Here is a 23,889-nt window from a genome sequence, read left to right on the forward strand (position 1 = left end):
TGAAGGTTTATTGATTACAATGTAATCAACACCTTACTCTCCCAGACATGACAGCTGATGTTCCAGTATTTTCCTTCACTGGCTATTCCTATGCCTATTCTCCCTACTGCTTTTCCGAGTTTCTCTGGCATGTGAAACTAATAACTCACACTATTTATTACTGCTTACCACTGTGTTTCATTTTCTTTATTAGTGATCAAAATATTGCTCTCCCAATAACTCTGTTTGAGTCCACATGTATCATTTTAACTTTCCCTTTGGACAAGTGCAATATGCTTTAAAGTCATATTAAAAAACAGATATTTCAATATAGGCTACATAATTACTTTCTGGGACAGAAACACAGCTTCAGTCTTCCACAAATCCACACATATCCTTAAGCACTTGAGCTAAACAGAATGAATCTTGGTTTGAGAACTGCAATTGCCATTCCTTGCTAATCCCCAGTGTAAACTCCTAAGCTCTCAGTCTGTCCAGGAAAATGTGTATTGGTCCAACAATTCTTTTTCAACACTAAGACAGCTACAGGCAATGTTGCTTGAAAAAGCACACAGTATAAATGGAATGTTGGCTGATTAGTTTCCATTTATCAAATCAATTTTCTTCCCCTAGACCATACTCAGTTAAATCCTGAGGAATTATCCCATATAGGAATTATCCCATATATGGTAGCATAATAACATCCCTTCCTGACCCTTGTGGGGTGATACTTGAAGTCAATATGGCAGCATCACGCCTCAACATTCAAAATCACATATTTCCTGTTAACCAATAAGTCCACAGATAACTAATGTATTTTTCATGGTGAGCAAACATTGATGTCCTTATTACAATGAAAGCAAATGCTTGGCTATCTGTTGAAGGGCCTGCCCAGCAGTGCTGGAGCCAGTGCAGGTCAGCACCCTGAGAGAGATGCTCACAAAGAGCACAGGAGTGCAGCAGCATCAGAGTCATGGCACATTTTGGGCTTTGTGCCTTCGCCCCAGCCTGCTCCAAAGGCACTGGTTGTGTTCTCACTTGAGTGCTGCTGCAGCAGCTCAGAATGTGGATCTGGCCACTGCCACCAGGGCTGCTGCAGCAGAGGGAGCCTGATGGGACAGGCAGCTCTGATTAAGTTTTTTCCCCATGAGAAAAGCAGTGTTCCAATAGTTCCTTCAGATTTAAAAAACAACAAAAAAAACCACCACTACCAACAAAAAAGTCACCTTAATATGATTAACTGATGTTCACTTAAGACTGCACCATCAAATGCCCTAAATTTAAAGTGCTTGTTGATCTCACTCTGCTTGCCAGAACAAGGTTCCCAGGAATATAAACAGCTGGTTTGTGATTACACAACTTACTAATAAACAAAAAAATTGCATCTGTAGGTGTTAGTCTGCTTTTTCACAGATCATCACTCAGTTTTCTTTTGAATCTAGGCACATTTTCTCAAATCCACCTTTGCTGACAAGTTATTATAACTATTTAGTAGCAGAAGTTTTTCAAACGGTAGATTTCTGTCTTCTTGTTTACACCTACAAGAACATTTTAAGGTTATTTTTCAATTGTTAAGATCTACTGTTTTATGTGTCGCATCACCACAGCCTTAAAAACTCAGACAGATTTCATGAGTTCCTTTGGAATTTTGTCTTTCATCATCAAAAGCACATGCTGCTTTATATAGCTATGCATAGCATTTTTCGCCCCGAAAGTTTGCAATTTTCAGAGCTGCCATTTCACAAGTGGTTTGAAAAATACTATCATAATCTTATTTTTAAAACTAAAGCATGGATTTCACAGAGCACTAGGCATGCACAAGGGTGGGATGACTGCAGCAGAGTTACACTGATAAATTAAGGTAGTTTGGAACCTGAGCCTTCTGCTCATCTTGCTTGAAAACTAACCTGCACATATGTCAGCCTGGGCACACCCTCCATCCAGCCCATACCTTGCTTTGTGCTAAAGGTCACAGAAAAAAGAAGGGAAGGATCAGATTTTTCTGGTGTGTCCCTACATCTAACTTGAATTTAGTGCTCAGAAATACACATTAGATTAAAGCAAAGCAGTTCGTGCAGGAAAGCAGTTAAGTCATAGCAATATGGTAATGAAGGATAAATGAGCCCATAATAAAGACTTCTGGAATGATGTCTTAAAAAAATTACTTCCAGTACTCAGCTAATCTCATTAGTTTAGATGCAGTATACAAATACACATTTTGCTTGTCTCTCTGTCATAGGTTATGTCTGAGACCCACTGAAAAAACATATTTACAAAGGGGGACAGTATATATAGCACATTTTACCCATTACTACAACACCTTCCATTCCCAAGAACTGTTACATTACTTTTCATGTTCAAAAAAGGCCCAAAAAAGTAAAACATGCCAATATGACCTTGTTACTATACAATATTAAGCACTAAGACCAGACTCCTGGCTTTACAACACAAAGACTTCTGCCTCCTTATTATCATGGCAACATCTACCCTTAGAAGTCTTTGTCACCTTTTTTTAAAGATGAGGGGGGAAAGGAAAACATTCAAAGCCTTGAAAATTTAAAGAAATAAATGAAGCTTTCTTTTGAGAAGAGCAGCATTTTTTTCCATTCCTTTTAGCTGAAGGACATGGGGAGGGAAACAATCTTTTAGACAGTACTAATAATTCTTTAATATGTTAAAGTTTAGACATGTTGAAAGTTCAGCTTCATTGGAAGTAACTTGGGTATATGCAGAAGGAAAGCAAGAACCACTGAAAAAACATGACACTGTGGTGTTGACATATTCAGATTCTGTCTAGGAGAAATCCAAAGGTATCACAAAATGGTGTCAGCTACTTCCAAATCTGGCAAAATTACACCAGCTTTAGGTTCAAGAGAGAGGCTTTGTCTAACTTTTTTATCATATCAGAGAACTGCAGACATGAAACTCTCTGTATTAGGTAGCTTTGGCTTTTTTCTTGTAGTTTAAGAGCAGATTAATGCAAACCCAAGAAACAGAAAGATGCATACGAGATGCACAACAACAACAATGTACAACAGCATTGATCAGGATATGACTGAGACCTCTAAGATCAGCCATGATAAGGCCTGCTTCAAGATCACAAGGTTGCAAGGGCAAAGGAAAGTGGTAGAAGGACGTGAGGACTCCAAAGGATAAATAAGGGCCCTGCCCATAGGAGCAGATGCTTATCCATCTGGCATCAAGCTGCAGCCCTCCCTGAGCACTGGCCTCGTGCAGAACTGCACTCCTCTCTCTGGCTCACCATGCAAGCTGAGCTCATGACACACTGTTTGGTTAACTCTGGACTCTCTAAAGCCTTCCACCTTCTTGGGTGGACTATCCCAGTGCACCAGCAACTGCCAGCTTGTACCAACTCACTGGCACTATGCTTTTTGTCCAGCCAGCCTTATCAGTTCTCGTCATTAACTGCCCCTGTTTGGCCCCTCATCCATACAGATGGTGCAAGCCTGCCTTCAATGTGCAAATAAGAACATTTACATCGCAAATCATCTCTGGTTTTGCCATCATTATTCACAGAAGTTTGCAGGAAAGGATATGATCTCAGTATCAACACAGGTTAAAACTCCTCACTGCCCTTTGGAAAAGACCATGTGTCTCCTTTGGTACAACTGCTTATATTGGGAAAGGAAACTGTGATGGGGCTGCCTGTGGAGGAATGGCATGTGCTGCACAACACTTCTCAGAGTAAGATCCTAGAGCCTAAGTACCTGAGAAGTACTTAAATAAAAGGAGCAAGTAACTCACGCTATAGCTCTGTCTAATTTTTATAGAAATACCTGCAAGAACACTCAATGGCTGTCTCTCTTCCTCTTCAGGAAAACTAGAGTCTCGAAGCAGTCACTGAAATGGTTTTGTCCTGTTTCAGGTTTGAACTTACAGCAGCATCAGAAAACAAAAATCTACAGTGCTATCTTAGCCACATATTCAGTTTAAAACCCCCCAACATCGATCCCACCACCTCCTTCCCCTTCTGAGCAATGTCAGAAAGCTGTCCATCAGCCACAGTGTCCTCTGCCTCAGACCAACAGAGCTCAAAGATGGATCTCAGAGTGTCGTATTTCAGACAGCACTTGGCAAATCTAAAGGAAGAAAAATCTGTTATTTTAGTGAAACTGCAGTTCACAAAGCTAGAGTGGCACCAAGTGGTGAGAGAATGAATTTGGGTCTTTATATGTGTATTTTTTCAGTCACACTAAAAGGCACACTCGACATAAGTTAAAATAAGATGGTTTGGCAGCTCACTTTCAGTGGGGAGCCCAGGTTTTTTAGAAATCCTTAATCCACACACACAAAAAGTAACAAGAGTAGAACTCCTCACAGAAGATTCTTAAGCAAATAAAGTTCAGAATTACTAGTTAGACAAAAACCATCTGAATGTCAGTAATGAGTAGGAAGTGAACTAAGATATCCTAATTTTCATTAATCAGATCAGATTAATCTTGATCTGACCATTTGACTTCTCACACTCAAGGCTACCCTGTCCTCCACACTGGAGCCATTGCATCTCTGCAATGCAATTTTAAAAGCAGCACCTTTGTATTTGTCTCCTTTCTACCGTATGTGACATGCAAGCCACCCCATTCTTAAAAGGTCTTGCATGCTGTCACTTCTCATAACACCTCAGAAACAAAAGAACAAACAAACAAACAAAAAAAAAAAAAAAAAAAAATAAAGTCAACCAACCAAAAACACCAAGGCACAAAATAGTCCACACCAAGGATACTGTGTGCCTTCAAAGATCATGTCAGGAAAATAATATTGCCCTCTGCTCAGCAATAATAACCATACACTTCATCTCACTCTTCTCCCCAAAATACACCAGACTTGTAATCAAACCCAAGGAACAGGAGACAGATGAGTAGTTCTGTGAATAATAGCTTAAAAAACCCCAAACCAAAAACTAGTAAAACACAGACATCTCCCGACCCCCCATTCCTGTGCTGCTCTTCTCAATAAAAAATACCCTACAGCTATTTCAAGGGCATCAGTGCATTATTTCTATAGAAAATGAGAGATTGTTTTCATCATGCATTTGTACTAACACCTAATAGGAGCTATTATTTACCCAGACAACTGACAAAAGTGCTCATTCACGTGGAAGAAAGTATTTGGTGTTAAACATCTGTTGGCTACTTTGGCCCAGTTTTTCAAGCAGTGAAAGGCAATTTCACTTCTTGCTTGGTTTAACTGATATGCTCAGGATAGAAGAGTCATTATCATGGGAACAGTAACTAAACCTAAAACTGAATGAATATGCTCACAAATCTAGAAAAATAAAATGTGATTACTATTGTGACCAAATACTTAAAAAGATATGAATAGGAGGTGTGCATAATAAAAAAAAAAAAAAAAACCACAGACAAGGCCAGTTAAGTAATTTACAAGTTATTTTAATATCTACAGAAAAACAAGTTCAGGAGAAGTGAGGAACTGAAAAGTAAAGCCCTATTAAAACAGGTCTTTGTTGCTCTTGATGTATCCCAGTAAGCACAGGCAGGTTTATAATAGACCACTAATGCAAAGGTGACAGCCCAAGAGTGCAGCTGGGGTGAAACTTCACCTAAGTAGTAAAAAAAAAAAAAAAAAAAAAAAAAAAAAGACAGAGGCTCTGAGATTCAAACAGCCAGAAAAGTTCTTGGAGCTTTTGACCCCCTTCAGTTGCACAGGTTGTCAGAAAAATGATCACATTAACAGCATAATCAGGTGGTTTTGAAGTCCAAGAAGAAATGCTCAATCTTCACTTCAAAAGAGATGATGCAAAATGTGAGCTATGAAGATTTCTACTACACAAAATCACCAAATGCCTTTTCCTGCTTTTTAAAATTTAAATTCAAGGTCGGGTGGTTACATTCTGTGTGTGAACATCCCAACTGCAAATTAATGCTTTGTCCATAAGCTCAGCTTTCTTTCTTACTTTTAACAGATGGCAGCAATGTTGATCTACACATTAACAGCAACTGATTTCCAATTCCAAAACAAGAGAAATGATCTTTGTATCATTTCCTACAGAGAGGTAATTAATGGATATTTGCAAGCTGCTTGGAGATTCTCCAGTAAGGAGGGTGGGGGGGAGGTTGTTTGCTTTGGGGTACTTTTTGTGGTGTTTTTTTTAGTTCTTCTAACTGCTGTGCAATGTTTACAGCCTGTATTTCTCAAAGTGTTGCACAGTTTACTTTTTTGAGATTCATCACACCTCATTTCTTTCTCTCATGCTGAAAAGCAAGCTTCACTGAGATTTGTTGTCTGAGACACCACCACCTTCACTTCCTGTCCCAGACCAAACAGGTTCCTCCACCCAAGCTCAAACCCTTCTAAAAGCCAGACAGTGATGACTGAAGCCATGCTGAGGGCCCTTCCTTCATCCCTTCCCCATCTTCCCCAGCTCCAGCCATTTGTCCAAATTCTGTATTGACAAGTTTAGTGCTTAGGCTATAAAAACTTTAGGAGTAAATTACGAACTTCACGTAGTGTATTTGTACCAATCACAACAGCCTCCCAGCCTAAGGAACAACAGTTCCTGCTCATTTCTAGTTTTTATGAGAGCTTTGAAAGGAACAAGGTAATAGGACTGGGTTGTCTGTAAAGACACAGCTGCCCTGGTTTCTTCTTTTTTGGTCACTATAAAAATGAGGGGAAAAAACAAAACAAAGAAATCCTAGTGTCTACTGAGGTTAGTATGCAGTCCTTTTTTAAGCTATACAGGGATAGCTATGCTTCCCTTGGGGAAGTGGAAACTCATAATATTTTACAATAGCACTCATCTCCTTGGAGCTTTAGCTACTGGTAGGGAAGTGTTTGAGAATAAAAAATACTACCTACCAATTTATTGTAAATGAGAAGTTGCATGTTGTGCTATATTTTGAATTCTTTTATGAATGAGTGTTTATTCTGGGATAAGTGGATATGGGTGAATAGCTAACTAAAGTACCAACTACTTTTTTGAAAGAAGAATTATCTGAAATCAAATCTTCTTTGTTGGATGAAACATAAATTGCAGAGGGAATATTTAACCATGTAAGGAGAAAATCCATAGATAAGGTACAACAGACTACACTTAGCAGAGTTAATTGTCTTTATCACTTGCTCTTTCACACAAGTTTCTAATGGAGTTTTTTGTCTAAATAACAAAATACACTGTCATTAATATCCTCTGATACAGACTTCTTGACAATTAGGCTTCAATGATAACCAAGTGCTGCCATTTGGATTGCTTGGCAGATAAAACTTCTGTTTGCTCAAGAGACCTCAAGCCAACTTTACCCTTTTGCACTAAGGGAGAAAAATCTACTGTAAATCCCTCAGTGGGTTTAGCAGCATTTTTGACTGCAGCTGGTAATATTGACTTCACAGTCTGTGATGATGACTCTCTTTCAGGTCAGGCACGCCTATTTTGTCATATTTTTTGTCTACCTTTCTCAATTCTCATTTTATGGTTTTATTCCAAGTTTAGAGTACGCATTCTGACACCACCACAGTGGAATTGACAACTGCATTCCAAGATATTGTTTACTATGAAAAATTATCCATGTTACATGTGCTATACATAACTCACCTTTTACATCTCCTTTAGCTAATTGCTGGGGAAAAGATCTCTTCATTTTTGCTAATAACCACTTTGCACAGAGATACACAATGCAAAGACTAAAGGAAAGCAGAGCAGAAGGGGCCATTTCAGTTATTGCTGTCATATGTGACCATGCTTGGTTTTATTTAATTTGCTTTCAGAGGGCATTACAACTAGCTGAAATATCTAAAAGGCTACTAATTATCCTTCTTGAAAGAAAAGAATTATAATGAGTTTCTCATAAAAGTCCATCTACTTCTCCTAGTTCTGTCTAATCACTTGCTACTTGTCTGCAAATGGATTTGGTCTCATACATAATAATAATAGTGACAGATGTTTTTCTGCCAGTCAAACTTAAAATTCAAACTTCAGTTGATTATTATGAGTAATCTGCAATTTCCTCCATAATTAAGGCTTCAACTTTGTTCACATTAACAAGTTCAATTTTGACCTCCCACTCACATCTATTAATGAAGGAGAACTTAAGTGATATGTGAGAATCATGGCAGAAGAACAATTTTCCTTCCAATTCAGAGTAAAGAAGGAAATTCCAGTTTATGGCAATACCTTATAGATATTGCCACATGTAGTAATCTGACACTTTCCTGAAGGGAGAGGAGGAAAGCAATAGAACTTGACTGGACTGAAAGCACATTCTCATGCCCAGAACTGAAGCTGAGAGATCAGAAGTCTGATTTTAAATCTGACAGCTGCTTTACTAAGATCAGGCGAGACTAAGGGCTAAGAAATAACAGGCAATAAACAAGCACTATAGTTATCTTTCCTCTGCTTTTGCCTTATTAAAACAACAAACCTTCCTCCAACACCACCAGTAAGACCCAAAGAAAAGCAGAGAATTTTCATAACACTGGAATTGATTTGGATGAACTGAATGCAGCCCAATGATAACTGATCAATGAAGTTTCACTATTAAAAGTACCCACTGGATTTCTAAAAATTCCTCTTTGGGCAATGTCTAATGGAGAGAGAAGGAATGTGAGGAGCTGTAGTTTATCTACTGAAAATCTACTGCACAGGGACAATGTTTTCTTACCCACAGTCCAATTTTAAAAGTTATTAAGATTTTAATAGGCTCACTAGATCGCTGTGTTGACTCTGACAACCTAATTTAGGCTCACTGGCAGTTTCAGAGATGCTGCATTAACTGTTGGAGCTGGCCAGTTTAAATAAACTCCTTGCTTCAGAACAACCACAAACCAAAATAAACTCTGCAGAATAGCTCAGGTTAGAGGATTTAAAAACAACTGAGGGACCTGAAGAGGCAATACAGAGCCAGGACCCATAATGAATTTTGAAACAGACCTGTGTTTGCTATGCAGGACAGAAAGCACCAAGGATAGCTTTTTTGAACCACTTAAGGGGAAAAAACATTAAGTATTGGTTTTTCTTTTGCATGAAGCAGACTGAGCAGTAGCAGGGGGACTGAAATACAGCTAAGGAAGATGTAGTTTGAGATTTTCTTTAATAAAGAACTTTGTTGTATTCCAGAACTTGTTGTTACCCAATACTCACTCAGATAAAAGCCATTAATTAAAATTTTGGTTGCTGAAATGACTTCTATGCAGCTTTTACTTTTCAATAATGAGGGAAAAAATACTTTCTGTCTGTGGGTTTTATTGTCTGACTTTTTCCTCTAAATACTTTGTTTTCCTTTCACCAGCAACAAAATAAAAAGGAAGAAAGTTAAACAAAATCTTGGTCTGAAGATTTTAATAGCAGTATACTTAATTCCAGTGTTTTTTTATAAATTAAGAATGATATAAATTCATAACTGCTAATTGATATTCCTCAAGCTGCTAAGATTGACATTTATTACAACAGAACTTAAGACTGTCCATTTATCAAGAGGGTAATCTACTCCCCCACTAAAGATCTTTCTGAACACTTGAGAGCAGCATGAACATCTCTAGCAGAAGCTTTGGAAAACAAAAGAAACTGTCAAAACACTTGTCCACTGCCTCTGTGAGGCAGCTGTGAGGTTTTCCTTGAGAAATCATTTCTGCAAAGACAGATGATGTGCCAACTCAAAGTTATCATTAGATATTAGTACTTATTATTCATCTGAATCTACTCTTTGCACACTTATAATTGCTTTGCATTTCACCCTGACAAAACATCACCGTTTCCATCCTGTGAACACAAAGCAGAGCAAGATCTTTAGGAAATGCTAATGCAGCTACTTCTACCTAAACAAGATCCAAGTGCTTACAAAACAAAACAAAAAAACAAACAAACAAAAAAAAAACTGAAAAAAGCCAAACAAAAACAAACAAAAAAGTAAAACCACAACACTGAAATACTGGCCCCCAATACCAACCTGCCCTCCCTCCTACAGTGCAGCAGGTGATTAATAGCTAAGGGGGATTTGATTTCAGCTCTGTGAGATAGTGAACCTGTTCAACAAATAATTCCTGTTAAGGGCTACTAGGTCATTTGAAATAATTCAAGACCTGTCTTTTTACCTTGAGCACTTTGGTCTAACCCCATATTTACTTGAGTATTCTTAGTGTTTAGGAGTCTCAATTTTGTTGCCAATACTCGACTTTTTCCCTATTAGTTGCTGCCATTGGGTTCACAACTCCTCTACTGGTTTAAGGGCATCTGCTTCATGATGTTTACATATCACATTTATTCTCAAATAAAGTGAAAAAAACAGAATTTCCCCTGGATGTCTTAGCTGCTGTCCTGACTTGCCAAGGGAAAAGAAAATATGCATTGATTGGTACGATACAGCAAAGCCTAAAATGTTCTATCTATTGGTAAGAATGAAAGTGGACAAATCCAGTTACATGCACAGTTGTCTTAATCCAATATTTTCATTTGATCACAGGCCAGTATTACCACTGTGAAGGTGAAGAATTCTTGAAGGAGAAAATTAAGATAGCAAGCTTCCTCCCAAACCCTAATGAAGGCCCAGGGACACAATGATCCCTTCCCATGAACTCTTCAATACATTCACTGGTAACTCTGGATGGTCCTGCCCAGCCTGCATTCCCTGGTGCCCTGCTGATGGCTTATTGCTTCTGTAGCAATGTTTTGTTTTCCTCAGACCATTGTGTTCCATACTTACACAACACTCCACTGGTGAGAGAGGCTCAAAGCCATCACAACATGCCACCACTACTGTCCTGGGGCATTTGACTTCACACCATCTTTCCTAATTATTGGTTTGGATTCTTTGTTTTGGGCTGGGTTTCCTTTGCAACATTTATCTCAATGAAGACAGGAAGATATGACAATCCTAATGTTTATATTCTAGATAGCAAAGTTCAGCCTTATCTGCTCCTGCTTGTTGGTAGTGAGGCTCCTGCTATCTCAGAGTTCATCGTGCATCTAGAGAAATGTGAATTCTGCTTATTTCACCCACAAGCCCTGAGGTGAATTTGAATCACTGCAGCCTCAGACAGACAGGCTTACCTAAATTCACCTGCTTTTTCCATTGAAGTTGCTGCTTCACAAGGAGCCCATTATCAGCATGTGCCAGCAGCTGGCACAGCTATGAGACACCAGAGCTCCAGAGTGAGCTCCAGCCTGCAACATACACCTCCAGCTAGATAACAGTGACTGTCACTGAAATGACCCATCAGAGGGGCTGCTGTGTTTATCAGAGCAAGGAGGAGCAAAGAGAAAGGCTGGTGTCCTCACAGCAGCAGCTCAGAACAAACACTTTATTATTCATGCAATATCAAATACAGAGATGTGCAGCTTTCTTGAGACCCACAATGAAAGTACTGAAGATGATGTAAATTAGCAGATGCCAAGTTGTTCAGCAGCAGAGGATCAATTCCATCTTCACACGTTTACAGCACATCAAAACTAAATCACACCAAAAGCCAAGCACTCACTCACATATTAGTGATTTGATTCAGTCTCACGCACAAATGTCATATGGCACTCCAAAGACACACAAATTCTCATTTGAAGTACAAGAATTTGCATCTTCCATTTAATTTGCCCCATCTCTCTAAAAAGAAATCAGAAATGACCAAACTCCAGGGAGCTCTGTCAAGTCCCTCTGAACAGGGAACACTTCATTAACCTCATCAAAACACCTCCCTTCCCATGCTTACTGTTCAACTCCATATTTTATCCTCCTCTTTTCAGCACTGAAGCACAGCTACACTCACCTTTGTTCTTTAGCATTACAGCTAATCTGGATACACCAGCCTGATCAACAGCACCATAGTACTCAGAAATTCACTTCTCCCTTGTGGAAGTGCTCTGTCCCTCGTAATACAAAGTAACACACCTAAAACTGTCTAAACCACATGATACAGCAGATGAACAATACTGATACACTATATAGTCCTAAACCAACTTAATAGGGTAAACTACACCTCTAAAATTGTTCTCAGGGAAAAGACATGCACACAAGTAACCACTCCAATTATAATTAAAGTTTTTAAACATCATAGTACTGTCACAAAGAAAATAAGAACAAAACTGCCATCCTAAGAAGCCAAGACGCCAAGTAATTTTAACATGGCTTTGAAATTGGTATTGCCTAAAACACAAGTGTAAGTTACTGCTTGAGAAAAAGAGCTATCCATGAGTGCATGACATCTTCTTTGTATGAATCAGCGAGGAAAGATGGACATTTGACCTATTTCATCAGCTGTGCAGAGTAGATACCCTCCAATTGCAGGAATAGTGTGTATTAAGGGGCAAGAGGAAAACTCATTTCAGGGCCTCACAACATCTCTGCATTGCAACAGCTACAGTAAGGCAGGAGAGCTTCAGGGGGCTGGCAGGGGGGCTGCTGCTGACCCATGGATGGACTGAATTAATTCCACTGCTCTCACATTGGCCTTGTGGGCAGTCACAAAAAAAAATTCCATAAAAATCAAGTTCAGAACAAAACACCCCTATGAAACACATTTTAAAGCAACTGCTGACACTACTCTGCCAACATCACAATACATCTCTTGAAACATCAGCTTTATCAGTCTAGTTAGTAACCTGTATCATCATGGCAATGAAAGAACATAAACCACTGTATGCATTACATGCACAAAATACATAGATGTACTTTCAAATCCCATACAAACTACCTGTCACAATTAAGTCATTTGCTATGAGAAGCCAATATACATTCAGACACCTTTTTTTAAACTAAGATAATGGGCACACTGCTGCTAGTGGGCAAATCCTGACCATTCATTATATTGCACTTCCCAACAATTTTGATGAAAAATACAGGTGGAGACAGATTATAATGGGAACATCTAATTGAAATTTGTCTCCCTTTTGCCTTGGATGGAAGACACGCTGCTTGAGCCCTGAAACATATTCAATCTCATTCAAAATACATGCAGATTTTCAGGAAAAATTGAATTTATAACAAAAAAAAATATTTGGACACTCCTGAAACAGTCCAGAATGCTGCAAATGCTTCATAACTGTATTTTTGGCATCTGTGATTCTTCTACCTTCAGGAAAGCTCCTTACCAAAGCAAGGAGAAATGTAAATCCCACGGAGGTCTATCCTTTTCATGGGAGTGACATCTTCCACTGAGGTGTTCAGTCACTTCAGGTCCTTGTGGATTCATTGAGGTATTAGCCCTTATTCAGTAGGTCTCCTTCCAACACCTTCTCATCAAAACACAGGCAACTCACCTTCCTTTCCCCTTTCAAAATCATTGTGTGAGTCAAAGCAGCAGCTTGTGCGTTTTGCAGGGTTTTTTCCCTGTTTTGGTGTTTTGCAAGTGAGCAGATTCAAAGCTGCCAGTTATACAGAAGATTTAAAGGGGGGAAAAAACCCAACCACCACCACAGCATTCTCCTCTCCTCCCATTTGGATACAATCCAGAAGTCAACTACTTCTTACAATAAAAACTTATAGCAAACCTGACTTAATTGTGGACAGTAATTGTCTGACCCTCTGTAAAGAATAAAGATATTGAACAAGATGTTGAAGCAGTATTTGTAACAAATAGTAGCTAACATGGCCTTCCTCTTCCTGCTATTTATTGATATAATTCCTTTTCAAGTTAATTCAATGAAGAGCCTGCTCTGTCATGTAAACTGATCACTAATCCAATTACATGACAGAAATTGATACTCTCCTGCTTCTGCTATTGTCTCCAAACACCAGGCACGACAGAAAACAGAGATCTCCTCTAGCCATCACTTTCACATAAAGACCAGCAGCCCTGAATAGCAGGACCCTGACCTTCAGTGCCATGATTACAAAGCCAGAGTGCAGGAATGTGGAAATTAAGGATGCTGACAAGTAGTTGACCACATGATAGTAGCCCTCATTCCTGCCCACAAGACATCATCAAAAGAGGATTTTAGTTTTGTTTTAACCAAGATAAGGCAGAGAAATAAAGGGTTACCAGAAGAAAGCACAAATTTAGGAATCAACCTCATTGTATAAATGGATCCTGGATTCAGAGTTTGGACATGCCTTATTATTAGGGTTCAAGCATTTGTTGCTGCATTTTCTTTTACTTTATACTAAAGGTGTTACTTTTAAGAAATTATAGGTAACAGAGAAGTATTTATCACTACTTGAGAAGACAGTGACAAACATGCTTTCTGTCAGTGTGGTTTCAGAATGGAGACTTGACCTTTTGCTGTTTATGTTCTCTTAATTAAATACTACAAAAGGAGTTTGCTTCTCTTCCCTGCATTTAGGCAGCGACCATTAAAGTCAGCTGAAACACTCCTACACCTAAGTTCCACAAACAATTCCTCATGGGATGGCAAGAGCTACAGCAACAGCAGGCCAGGCCAACTAACTCAGGTGCTGCAGGCACTGGACTCTGGATCTGAGATAACTCTCAAGGAAAGCATTTCTCAGAGGCTGGCAGAAAATTACAGGACAATTCCAAAGAGCAAAAATGAAGAGATATGGAAATATTTTATACTGTACAATACCCATATGACAGGACATGCAGTCATCCAGCTCCTCTGGTATGGTATCCTATCCTGAGCTATTTCTTACCTTTAGTAATAACTAGCACTACAATAAATACACAAGGAAAAGGCAAACTGATATAAAAGACTCATTTCTGATGATGTTGAGACCCTTTAGTTGCCTGAAAGGGTATTAGCAAGGCACACCTCAAAGATAAGAGCAAAAAGTTACTTGATGTACACACATATGAATTACTGACACTGGGAAACCTTCTGTGCAAGAACCAGTGTTGATCTTCTGAAAACATAAGCAGTCAGAAAACACACTAAACTGACCATCTGTTCCTCTCTGATAACATGAAATTAAGTGATTTATGTATTCAGCATTTAAACCCTCTCCCTTCTCTCCATATTAGTCAAGGATGATTATGCTAAATCCAGATGTAGTTAACATATTGTGCACTCAAGTGAGCAATGGCCTTTCAGCACAGGACTTTCCTTCTGGCCACCCACCTTCAAAATCTCAGTGCTGTTGCCTTTGAAGACTCTGTTTGCCCAAGACCCTGCTCCAGGCCTGCAGGCTGAGCAGGTGCTAAGGCATTTTGTACAGTGATTAACTGAGCACACAGCATTGCACCCTGTCCTGTGGGCCATGGTAACCCCTGAGCTGATAAACACAGCTGGCTGCAGCTCCTTCCTCTCTACAGAACACAGCTCTGCTTATTTGAAACCCTTGGCTTGGTGCAGCTCTAAAACAAGACATTTACCATAGTTTTGCAGAATTTTCTGAGGTTGAGTGTTTTGCTTGGCTTTGGTTTGGGGGTTCTTTCGTTTTAGGATGAAGAGGCTGCATTGGGCACAGACTACTGGACCAGCAGCTCAAGGCACTGCAGGCCTGCATCCCATACTAATGCATCTGGAGTTCCAGAAGGCTGACAGAAAACCTCTGCACATTCTGGTGCTGCACACAGACAGCCCCTCCCTGGGACCTTGTCAGCATGACACTTACTCATCTGAAATGGCTTTAGGATTAGCCTCCAGGAACTCATTAGAGAATGAGTCCAGGTTTTCAATGGACTAAAGCTTTTTGACATAAAGGTAGATATGATAAAAATTCTTCTTTTAATAGCAGGTTCTCTGTATTTTTCCAGGAAAAGAATGCCAACTTAAGATATCCCGAGCTAAGGTCAGCCTTTGTTTTGTAGGTTTGATTTATGACATTTCTGCAGCCTCTACTGGCATTTCTTTGAGGTGCCAAAAAGCCCTTGATTCTCATATATACTTAGCCTTTTTTCTATTTGCTTTTACTATTAAAGCATAAAGGCCGGATTGAACTGTTATCCCACTTGTAAACCAAGAACAAAATCCTGTAAAACTCAGCAGCTTACCTTCACTTGTCTTGCTGACTCACACATCCTTTTAAACCAAATTACTCCTCTGAAAAGTGAAGGTGTGATTTACACCAGCTCACTTAGGACATTTTTGACATGAAAATTACTTAGTTCCAAAAGCTGCACATCAAAAGCAAGTTTTTATTACTTTGACTGAAAGTTAACAGCATATATTGTTTCTATACTGTAAATACAAATGTGATTTTTCACTGCAAATCCATTATTTATCTCAGATTCACCTAAAACTTAACCGTGATTTGTCACAAAACAGACAACTGCAAAAAGCTCCAAGTGCCTCCCCACTTCTAGCAGTAATGTTGAATGAAATTGGGTAGGATAACGCAAAGCGGAGAAAAAACCAAAATATTTAACCTCAGTGAAGCTACAAGGTAAGGTGTTAGAAAACTTGAGGTTTGGAAGACTGGGAGTCCCTTACCTGGGCCCCTGGTAAAAAAATCCAAGAAATATCTGTGTTGACATTAACAACTTAATGTTCACATCTCTTGATTGCTCTGATGTGAAACACTAGCTGTACAGAACAAAACACATACCTCAGCTGAATTAATAAAAATACCCTGAAAAATATATTTCATTTGTATGTCCTTATATTGGAAAGCAGTAGTAAAACAACTTTATAAATATGAGTTTTAAAGTAATACACACTACTCCCATAAACAGAAACTCTACTATAGAGTATGAGAAACCTATCAAAAAGGTAATTTTATGAGCCATCTGAATAGAAATGGAAGCAGCCTTCAAAGCAACAGAAAAGTCTCAATATAAAAATATGTACTTTATTTTCCTCTCACTCCATTTTAATGTTCCTATTTTTCACAGGTTAATAAGGTTTGGGGTTGGACTTCTTTCTAATCAGCTAGAATCATTGAAGAACACAGCAGTCAAATAAAAATACTATTAAGCTGTCACAGCATATGTTGCAGCTGAGACAGCCACAATACATAGAGTATGATTATACAATTCCAGAAAGCTTCAGCCCATACACAGTAACACCTTACCACTTCAGAAGGCTTCAGGTGTCTGCCCATACAGAGTAACACCAGGTCACTTCAGAAGGGTGCAAGCATCTGCCTTTCCTGTCCTTCAGCCCAACCTTTCCTACCCTCCTGTCCATGCAGTGCCCCTGTGTGCCCTCTGCTCCCTTTGGTGGTTGCTCAGTGCCCCTGGGCACTCCATGGCTCATTGCTGTCAGTGCTGCTCACCTGCTTCTCACAGCTGTGCCACTGGGGATGAGGCTGGGCCAGCCCCATCCCAATCACCACAAACTGTGTGCCCACATTAAGCAAGTTAATCTGCAGGTAGAGTCAAAGAACCTGGCTCTACAATAAATTCTAGTTTTCCGTAACTTTGCACTTTCCGTTTAATTTTGCTGATTTATGGGTCAGTCTCCTGGGTGCTAACTGTATATAAAAGAAACATTAACTCAGCAAAGGCAACAGGTTTTTTTTTAATAATAAAAAATGCATACTGTTTATACCATTATTGCTTAGGAAATTAGATAAGATCCTTTCTAATACCCTGCACACAGGATACTGTAGCAAACCACTTAACGTGCAATAATAGAGTATTGACTGGGCACAGGCACAATGCAAGCCAGTGCTTCTCCCAGAGCAGACAGTCCCATGCTGTTAAAGCCTTGTTTGTTTGTTCCACATTAACATATGTTTGTTCCATAGTAACAAAAAAAAACATGAAAAGAGATTACCACCTCTAAGGCTTAAAAAAGATCAAATTTAGGTGAAATATTATGTGGTTATTTCATAATAAACACTGTTCATAAGAATCAGTGTTTATTTAATAAACACAAAATGGTACTTTTTTCCTCTTTTCTGGAAGGGCTCTGTGCCTGGAGCTCTCTGGAGTGTTGCACAAGCACCACAAGAAGGCAATACAGAATTTCCCACAAAAGGCCCCCAGAAATAGATGACCATCACCTGTGCAAAGCTTTTTTTGCCTATTTTGAATGTCCTCTTCAGTTATTCCTGCACAGAGTGACCAGGTACATGTCACAAGAGCAGGACAGCTGGGATGACCGGTTCTGCAGGCACAAAGCCTTGCAGCAGAGCTCAATCCAGAGGAAAATGTGCTCCCAATTTCCTCTCACAAACTTGAGCTGTTTCCCAACTTGTTCACTTCCAGCATAACACTGGCAGCCAGAACCTGGATGTTCAAAAGGCAAACTAAACATCTTCCCTGGGGCCAAAGAGCATCAGAAATAAGACCCCAGATGCCGCACCCCGTAAGATGCTCATCAGCACTGCCACTTCAGGGTTACAGCATGAAGCAGGGCTCACTGGACACCTCCACTCTTCCAACTCTCCTGCAGCAGTCCAACAGGCCAGGCCAACCCTTTAGGCTTCCCCCATCTTCTCAGAGTGAGCACAGCTGTCCCTGCTCCTCTTGTCCCCTCTCCTCTCGATGTGGCAGAACACGACGAAGTTACTGAAAAGCTGTGATTCAGCTTGGGGCTGACTCTCCTTAGAGAAACATATCTGGATGCAAATATCCAACAGGCACATAATGCAAATAATTAAATCCCCCAAACTTTCACATGCACTGCATCTCACTCTACCTCTGAAGTACTGCTTCATTAAAAGAAACCACATCTTTTGAGAAACAGCTGCACATACTAGTAAGAAAATAAAAATCTCCATACAAAGCAAAGCCATCTGCTCCTTTGAGAGGGAGTTTATGTTTGCTTTAAAAGGACAGAGACGATTTGTAATTTTGCCAGAGTTTGGTTGGCTGGACATTTTTTATTTATTCATTTGTTTTTTAAAGTAGAGTTAGAGGTACTTTTCTGTACTACATTCACCCTTGAGTCCTCCTGACAGGGGTTCCTCATTTTCAAAATCACTGTGTTCTATTTTTTCTAAATATTTCTGTATCCTAAGCCAGCACATCAAAGATACGTAGAGAAACCCGCAGAGAGCTCACTGACACAAAGGAGAAATAAATGGCTGTACTGACTTTGCACTGAATGCTGTCAAATGCAAAAAGTGAAAGAAATAAGAAAAATGTTTTCCAGATACAATGAACTTGAAAAGATTAAGGAAGAGTACTACTCATAAATGTTGAGGTAGAACTGTTTGGAGATCAGAGACAGAAGAGGAAAAGCAGCAGCAGACAATGGAGAATTATTATTCTGGGCATTTTTATCCTTTTTGGAGGTGGATAACTGGGGAAGAAGCGAAATATTTAGCTGACAAATTAAAATGTACAGACTATTTCTCCCACAATGCACAAGGTGTTTAAATATTTGCAACATGGGAAAAGCAGTTAGCAGAAGGGAGATGTGAATCAACAAAATGTCAGCTCTCATGAGACTTCAAAATAATTTTATTTTCCATAGAAGCATTTGGAGAAAAGGGAGAGAAAGCTTTTTCTTTTCTTCTTCATTGTTATAAAGAAATATGTGAAACAGGTCACTTGACAAACAGTTTTGCTTTTCTGACACAGTTTTCAATGAAAGCAATTTTTGGGGCCAATTTTTAAACTTCAGATCATGGATTTTAGGCTAAGTTCTATAACTCTTCCTTAAAAATTTCAACTTTTACCAGGAAAAGGAGCTGATCTGCATAAAGGCAACATTTACTCCCATATACATACAAGATTTGTTTTCCCCTAAAATACCACTATTTGGAAAAAGTATAGATCAAAGCATCGAAACAATTTCCATCATAAATACAGAGCACAAAATGTAGCCTTGTGCACATTACCAGAACTTACCAAGTAATTCTACTCAAATTTTTAAAAACTATTTCAGTATCTTTTCCATTTATAGGTACAAGCTAAAAAAATCACTTCAGTTTTATATAGACCAAACCTTAGGGTACATGCAACAATGATGACTTGAAACACTTGCACTGCAAAAATGTTATGAATCCTCAAGGAAGGGCATTCAAAGGTGCCTTGGGAAAAGAATCCTTGTTCCATTGGTGCTGACTGCAAGACAACCCTCAAGTTCCAAATATTGTAATCAAGCTTGTATTGACATCAACAGCCATAATCCACATGAAAAAGACCCAGACAAAAATAAAATCACTTGAGAGTATGTGTTTGTGCACTCCTACAGCTGCATTCCAAGCTCTTTTAATATCAAGTTAGCCAAGGGAGAAGAGGATACAGGGAGCACCTGCTTGCTCTAAGGCAGCCCAAGGCCCTCCACTTGGTACAAGCAAACACTCCTGCAGCATTCTTTTCAGATGAATGCAACACAGCTAACAAGCAGGAGTTTTGGAAGAAAATTTCTTTGGTATTTTGTAATTTCTGGGTTTGACCTACTAGAGTTTAGACAACCTCCTTTTCTCCAGTGCTAAACAAGTAAAAGTATTTTATTTAATTGCTTTAAATAGTAATCTAAATTCAAAATTATATTAATGACATTTAATTTTTGGTCCTTTTAGTTACCTAAAACTATGTTAGAAAGACCTTGTATGTGCTAAGACAGACATAGGAACACAGTAGTCTCAGTTAGGAAATGAATGGTTGAAGGCCAACTCCCCAGGACTCACTGTAAAATGTAACTTCTTCCTATTTCCATTCCAAACTTCATCTTTCTGCATACTGTAAAGCGAAACACTTAACCCTTCTTTGTCTCAGCTCTCCCAAGACCTACACTTCTGGGTGTTGTACAGCTTATAACATCTGTGAAGTGCTTCTCACTTCCTTACTGTGTATCAGCTGAGAAGAGCAAAAATCACCCTGCAAATATGGAGATTTTTTTGACTGATTTCTTTGTAGAGTGACAAGTGGGGCACGAATGAAAAAAATGCATTGATGTAGAATTTACATAGATGAAAATCTAAAATTAACATAGGTTGAACTCCAAACACCTGCCAAACAGAGAGCGTACAGCAGCTACTCAGCTATTGCTGTATAAATTCTACATCTGGGGCAATAGCAGCCTACAGAAGAGAAAACTCTCTGCAGTGAGTGAAAAATAAATCACTTCTCAGGGTCAGTCAAATTTTGAAAGGAACCAACTTTTTTCAAAAGCCTGTCAATCAGTCTCACACTACAGAAACAATGCATGCCTCTACTGTCTATAGGTGACAAGAGCTGTGATGAGGTAATTCATTTGCCAGCACTGCTGCTGCTCTGAGTAAAGACAAGTGGGACTGTGCAAATTGGGCTAATCGTCAACACTTGATCAACTCAATTAGCTCAAATCAACCCAAGTGTTTCTCTGTCTGCAGTTGCAGCTCAACAGGGCTGCAGGCAGGCTACAATGGCAAATTACACGCAAGGAAATGCAGATTTGCTCTGCCTACCCTCCAAGGTGGCCAGATGTTACCTGGTTTGAGAGTTCCACAACTGTGCAGCAAAACACCCTGCCCTGCTGATCTGGCCTACATAAATGCTTGCCTCTGTCATCCTGAACTGGGAATAGTTTAAAGAAAGCTATTTTGTTATAATTAAACAAAACAAGGAGGAAGAGCACAATCAGTGCTCTAGGAACAGTTTCCAGGAACAATTACTGCACAAAACCAGAGAATATTCCTGCCTTACATAGGTTTCAACTATATTGCATAGGAATCTATGCAATAGATGTTCCTTAGATTGCATAGGAATCTAGGCAACAAGATAGAGCTGCTTTGTAGAATAAGAGAATCCCAACTTGGATAACCTTGGTGAATTAGTCCTGAGATTCCAAGGTGCAATCTCAGAGGAAATGAGAGGAAACACAACCAGTTTGTCCACTTGGTTCCCCTTTCTCTCTGCTGCCAAGAAATCATGCTGGCCACTGAGACATGGACAGATTACAGCACTGAAGAGTATTGGTGATTTTATTGATGAGGCTCTCAAATCATTACTAAACCAAAATAAGTTGTTCCCTCCTCAGCTAGTCAAATGGACTGATGACTGTTATCTCAGCCGTGGCAGCTGATAAATGAGGCTACTTTACCCAGCCAGGTCCTTGACCCAAATTCACAGTTAGTGACCTAGCCAAAACCTTGGAGAGAAATGTCTAATGATGCTTATCATGACTCAAACTACCTTGGCAACTCTACTTGCAGCTTATCTGCCAAAACAGGTATTCTTTGATAATCAGCACAGCTGCCAGGGCACCCTACTCTTCCTCTTCCCTGTTTGTCCTCCATGGTTAATATATAATTCTTTATAGTTCCACCATGTGCCTCTGTTTTCTTCTTTCAGTGACAGGACAAATGGTGCTGCTTCATACAAACTCTAAAAAACAAAACAAAAAACCACCACACTGTTTTCAGTCAGGTTCTTATAACAACAACCCAAATGCCTATCTGAAATTATCTTTTTACTGCACAAGGCACTGTAGAAACATACAGAAGGCAAAGAATCAGATTTAGAAAACATCCAAATTGGACAAAGCTGAAAAATTACTATCTGATTTTAGAAGTGAGGTCAGGGAAACATCAGATTTCTGCTAAACATACAGAAGAACTTGACACACTCACAAAATAAAGTGCTTTCTACATCCAAAGATTGAGTACGTTGTAGTTTGGGAGGACGGGGTTGTTGGTTTGGTTTTTGGGGGTAATTTTTTTTAATGTTTTAATTGGTCAGGTTTCAGTTTGGCTTGATTTTGGGTTTCTTTGTTTTTCTTCCTTTGAGGAAGAGGGAGATTTTGTGAGAGTTCTGTTTTCTTGAAAAGTATTTCCTTTCACAGCTGTGGCAGTCTGACTCCTGCAGGAGTACCCACTTGTGCCAGCACATTTCTGTTCAGCTTTTAGGGACAGACAAGTCAATATTCCACACTGGAGGCAAGGATGCGGAGAGGGGGAAAACGTAACTGAATTCCAAGTCTGTACTGGTTTTGGTGAGGAAAGAGTTAATTTTCTTCATGGTAGCTCTTCTGGTGCTGTGTTTTGTATTTGTGGTGTGAACAGCAGTGACTGGGTTTTTTACCTGCTGTGGAGCTGTGCTCACTCAGCCTCAGGGCCTCCCTTTCCCACAGTGTCCCGGCAGTGAGCAGCTCGGGGTGCACAGCTGGGACTGCTGGCCACAGGAGTGTTCCAGACCACATGGCATCATAGCCAGCAATAAAACCAGGGCAAAGAAGGAAGGGGAATGACATTCAGTTTTGTGGCACTTGTCTTCTTCATGTCACCTTTACATAAGATGGGGCCCTGCTTTCAACACTTGCCTTCCCATGGGAAGCAGAGAATTAATTCTCTATTTTACTTTATAATTTGTTCAGTTTTGCTTTATCTATTGTCTTTATCTCAAGCTACAAGGTCTCTCACTCTTACCTTTCTGATTCTCTCCTCCATCCTGCTGAGGGAAAGCAAGAGAGTGGCTGCCAGCCAGGGCTAAACCAAAACAAAACCTTAAAACAAAGCACCAACTACAAATGCAATACCCTACTCTGTTAATATTCAAGACACATATTATTATCCTCCACACAGTCACCCAAGCAGAAACAAACAGATATACCTTACAGGGGTGTTATGAGATTAATTAGTTAATAACTAGAAAACAATTTGAAGGTGTAATGCCATGTTACAGAAATGCTAAGTACCGTAACATTATATTTGTAGAAATGAAGGTGAGCTTGCCAGAAATCCCGAGACTGACTGCATGCAGAGTAATTACAGGAGCAGTTCAAGTTATTTTCTTGCTTAATATAACAATCCATGTCCCAGCCCATCAAACCATTGTTTCCAAGGAGTGAATATTGAGTGGAACTAACAGCTCACAGTAATGGAACTGCTCTCTGGAGAACACAATATGTATCACTACCTCATAAGAGATACAACTGGAATAGAGCAAACTTCAAATGAGCAAAGGAACCAGGGTGAAGCTATTCTTTTATCCATGCCAGGACTAGAAAAAATCTAAGAGAAGCTTAAGAAAAAGCATCTCAAAAGAATTTTAATCCTACCTTTCATGCCAGTGCAGTGCCTATTAACCTTGCTGTACAGCGAGCTCAGCGTTAGCTGTGATGCCTCAGAACCTGCCCAGAGCACTTTAGGAAGGTTTCCTTACACACATGCACACACACACATGCATACACTAAAATTAAAGGCCAGATTAGGCCTCAGCTTCAGCAGA

General features: G+C 39.5%; 1 long non-coding RNA gene across 1 annotated transcript; it reads right to left on the reverse strand.

Annotated features, from left to right (window-relative positions):
- Positions 1 to 21,626: 21,626 nt before the first annotated feature.
- Positions 21,627 to 23,599, reverse strand: LOC137482811 (uncharacterized). Its single transcript, XR_011004223.1, has 2 exons — positions 23,357 to 23,599; positions 21,627 to 22,047 (listed from the first exon to the last, which is right to left on the reverse strand). It is a non-coding gene; the product is annotated as an uncharacterized lncRNA (long non-coding RNA).
- Positions 23,600 to 23,889: the final 290 nt, after the last annotated feature.

The sequence above is a fragment of the Anomalospiza imberbis genome, chromosome 15 (genome assembly GCF_031753505.1).
Source record: "Anomalospiza imberbis isolate Cuckoo-Finch-1a 21T00152 chromosome 15, ASM3175350v1, whole genome shotgun sequence".
Classification (NCBI taxonomy): Eukaryota; Metazoa; Chordata; class Aves; order Passeriformes; family Viduidae; genus Anomalospiza; species Anomalospiza imberbis.